Below are 4,806 nucleotides of genomic sequence, written 5' to 3'. Positions count from 1 at the left end.
ATTCTCATGAAATGATATTCTTGCACAATGTTAGCTGTTAGCTGGATTTGCCTCAACTCTGCTTTTCTATTGATCCAGACACATTTAATGGCAATATGTGCAAATATGAGTAGTTCTAGAATTGTGCTGCTCATGGTGGCAGCTGTGCTGTTAGTTCTAATTAGTTTTTCTAAAGTTTGATTTGATTTGATATTTATTTGGACGAATGCTGCATGTTTGGGCAGCTGTTCCCGTCTGGCTTTGGATGTTGTGCCGCTGGAAGAATTTTAGCTTTTACTTTCAGAAAGTTGCTGCATAACTATGGCAAAAGGGTATCGCTTTTACCTCTGGGAGCAACTGATTAGCATTTCAAAAGCTCAAATAACACCTGAACTATGACCCCAGAGGAGGTGAAAAGGAGACTTTTGGATACAGAGCAGGAGCAGAGAGAGGAGGAAGAAGTTCAAACCATCATGAAAAACAAGGATCCCCAACTTCAGCATATCTCTAACCGTACAGCCAGACAGAGATTCAAAGAAGAGCAGCAAACGCAAATGAGGTGGATTAGTAGAGCCTGCTAACAACTGCTGGTTGTAACAATATCATCTCTGCTGTTAGCTGTGAGCTGTTAAAGTGTCATAACAGTCATGTAACTGTGGCACAGCAACCGTCTTCAGTCAGAGGGCTTTTCAGATTCATTACAAGACTGATTGCTACTGGAGATCCTTCCTGTCCACAGCATCACCATCCACAACAGCAATTTCAAGATACTTGGATGATACAAGTTATTCTCTTTGGGATAAATAAAGTAGTTTTGAATTAAAGGAATATCACATCCATTCTTTAATCGGACTGAAATTATTCAAAAGGTAAAAATAAAATAAAAATCTTAAGTTAATAATTGTTTGCAACTAAATCTCCTGTGGTATTTTGTTGCTACCTCCTGTACGACCTCCTTCAGTCAGGAGGACATGTCCCCCTTCATAGGAGACCCTGCTGGACCCCAGCCATGAAGGACGGAGTTACTTCCAGAGAAAGAACTGGGAGGAAATCTCTTGATACCAGAATGAACGGCATTAACCCCGTTTCAGTTACAAGGAGGAAGAGGAGGAGTGTAGTCATGTGACATGATCACACGGTGACAAAGCTGGGATTGATGGCACAGTTTGTCTCTATTTGCTCTGTAGCAGGACAGACATGCAGAACCCCGGGCTCCTGGTGGAGAAGAGAGGTTCGGCTTCTACAAAGAAACTGGATCCAAAGTAAATATTCAGTCAGCCATCTGGGCAGTCACTGACTGTATCCAATCAATCCTGAAGACGAGGGTGGAAATGGACTGAACCTGGACCTGTTTTAGTTGGAAGTCACATGTTGTGAATGGAAGATAAATTAAATATTAATGTCAAATCTTAATATGTGAAAACAGTTCAGGTCATTTACTGATGGTTTCTGTATGTACCTAACACTGTAGTGTAATTAACGGTTGATTCCTGCCTGAACTACTCCAGCTCTGACTCTGATCCCAGAAACTGTAACTGGTGAAACATGCTGAGGATTATTTTTGAAAATAGAGACAAAACAAACATTGAAAGACTGAAAAACTGCAACAGAGGGAAATTAGAAACAACATGCTGCTAGTCAGATAAACTTCATTAACAGAAGGTTGATGAAGCCATTTTCAAACTGTCAGTCTTTAATGACACAATTATTTTCAAGAGGGAAACATGTGAAATTGTTACCAAGTTTGGTAACTGTGATTGTCCAAGGTCAGACAAACTACATATGTAAGAGCTCTGTCTCTGACTATAGGCAACAGTCTGCATGTTCAGGGTCAAAGTTCATGAGAGGACAGTCAGAAGAAGAATGGACTTGATAAGAGGGGTTGGAAGATAAAGCCAGTTCTCACTAAAAAAGAAAATGGCGGAACAATCTTGGGTTTACAAAGCTGCATCTGAATGAACCTGAACATCCCTGGAACATGAGAGCAAAGCTGAGATGTTTAGAGTACGGTGGAGGAAGGATGATGATATGGGCTTGTCTTACTTCTACAGTACCTTGTAGTTATTGAACTCATCATAGAGAGTTCAATGACTTTGTAGAGATACACATTCTAGAGTAAACTGGGACATGGAAAACCCAGTTTGGACACAACCTCACATGTTTCATGTAAACAAATCAACCTTTTATGAGAATAAATTAGTCAAAACGACTCCATAATGCTAAAAGAGACTGATGAAAATGAATCTGTGCTGAGATGAATGTACCACAGAAGATCTAAATAATGCTTTTGCATCATGACTAGCAGCCATCTAAACCCTCACAGACCCTGGGGGCTCTTTTCTCTGCAGCAACAGAACGTTTCTCACTGACACAGTGTCTGCATATTAATATTCATATATAGAAGTGTCTCTATGTATGAGACACTGGTGTTCCTAGGCAGTGTCTCTGCTTACTGTGAACTCTCTGCAGCAGGATCTGCTGGCTTCACACATGAGCTGAGAATCAGCTGATATATATATATATATATATATATATATATATATACTGCTAAAAAAATAAAGGGAACACTCAAATAACACATCCTAGATCTGAATGAATGAAATATTCTCATTGAATACTTTGTTCTGTACAAAGTTGAATGTGCTGACAACAAAATTACACAAAAATCATCAATGGAAATCAAATTTATTAACCAATGGAGGCCTGAATTTGGAGCCACACACTAAATTAAAGTGAAATGTTCCCTTTATTTGTTTGAGCTGTATATATACATACGTGTGTGTATTTCAAAGTTCCATTTGAAATACACACACACGTGTGTGTGTGCGTGTGTGTGTGCGTGTGTGTGTGTGTATTTCAAAGTTCCATTGTGAAAGAGTGAGGCAGCATTTTAAGGTGATGAAGCAGGATATAAAGATCATTTCATCTGTTCAAGAGGGCTTTTCAGCACTGCACACCAGGAACAGTGGTGATAGATGTTGATGATAAAGAATGAACTGGAGCATATCTTATCTGAACTGGTTGTTATGGTGATCTAATGAGAGAAAGAAGCAAACTGATCCAATCAATTTATAGATAGAGACCATATCACTGAGCCCAGTTCCATCACAGTAGCTCTCAGATATTTAACTTTACTTTTAGCTATAATGCTAGCTGTGCATATTGTAGTTATTTTTCAGTTCCTATAGATAGTAAACTCCAGTCCTCAAGGGCCACTGTCCTGCAACTTTTAGATGTGCCTCTGATGCGCCACACCTGAATAGAATAATTAGGTCATTAAGGCTCTGGAGAACCGATCTACACAAGGAGGAGGTAATTAAGCCATTTCCTTCCAGTGTTTTGTACCTGTGCCACATCTAAAAACTGCAGGACAGCGGCCCTCGAGGCCTGGAGTTTGAGACCCCTGGAAATGGTTTAAACTGGGGTTCTATTGAGTCAATATCTTACTAGCAGTACGTATCTTACTAGACTCTTAAACTAAAAAATAACTTTCTAGCTCAGGGGTCTGCAACCTGTGGCTCTTTGGGCCTTTCACAATGGCTCTTAATAACTTAATATTTTTAATTTTGGATATAATAACAAATAACACTTTTTTTAGTTTATTCCTGCAATATCGGCATTACATTTCCACAAAAATAATGATTCTAAAAGTACCAGTAATATGTTTTTAGATCTGAGCATCTTATCATTAGGTTGTTATCTTTGTGTTTTTTATTATTTTACATGCATTTTGGTTCCACAGAGAGAAAAAAATCCCCCTATTTGCTTGATTCGGTTGGTCTTTCTGCATGCAGTTTGCATGTTCTCTCCAGGTACTCCGGCTTCCTCCCACAGTTCAAAAATATTACTGTCAGGTTAATTGGCCTCTCCAAATTGTCCCTAGGTGTGTGTGTGTGTGTGTGTGTGTGTGTGTGTGTGTGTGTGTGTGTGTGTGTGTGTGTGTGTGTGTGTGTGTGTGTGTGTGTGTGTGTGTGTGTGTGTGTGTGTGTGTGTGTGGTTGTTTGTCCTGCCTCTCTGTGTTGCCTTGCGACAGACTGGTGACCTGTCCAAGGTGACCCCGCATCTTGCCCGGAACGTTAGCTGGAGATAGGCACCAGCACCCTTCCCGACCCCACTAGGGACAAGGGTGTATAGAAAATGGATGGATGAATGGATGGATATTTTTATTATCTAAAAATATTAGCTGTTTCTTTTGTTATTCCTTGTAGCTAAATAATTCAAAGCCATTTTAAAAGGTTCAAAGAGCCACCTGATGGTCTGGAGCCGCAGGTTGCTCCACTGAAGCTGCTGATTAACAGCAGGTAAGATACTGACTCCTCTAATTTCCTAGCAGAACCCTGTTCCCGTTCATCTGACAGCTCATTTTAACGCACTCAGCTGGATAATACTGAATATACTGTTGTATTACGTAACAGCTCGGTATGTAAAGAATATCCTATCATGTAATAAGCAAAAATAAAATGTACATGTATAATAACACCGCCCTGCCCTTCCCTGTCCCCTCTCATCCCTCCTCCTTACTTGTCACACTTGAAGCCACGCCTCCTACGACAGCCGTCCCGGAAAATAAGAAAACTTGGCTTCAAAATAAAAGCCTTATTAGATCATTTGTGTGAAGTATAGATTTAATCCAGTATGCACAGATGTGAGCCGACCAGATGTGTGGAGTGTTTGCTGAAAGGCTTCCAGCTGTGCGGCTTCATCCAGCTGCTGCGGCTCTGGCTGTCTTCCCTCTGAGGCTGATGCTGCTCCAGACCGGAAGCAGAGAGCGGCGTGATGTTGCGCGATTGATGCCAAGCTGTCAGAGGACTATGTGTGTGTGTGTAT

The sequence above is a fragment of the Poecilia mexicana genome, unplaced genomic scaffold (genome assembly GCF_051168715.1).
Source record: "Poecilia mexicana isolate PSO_F unplaced genomic scaffold, ASM5116871v1 scaffold_11, whole genome shotgun sequence".
NCBI lineage: Eukaryota > Metazoa > Chordata > Actinopteri > Cyprinodontiformes > Poeciliidae > Poecilia > Poecilia mexicana.
The sequence above is the reverse complement of the archived record's forward strand: the minus strand, read 5'-3'. Positions refer to the sequence as shown.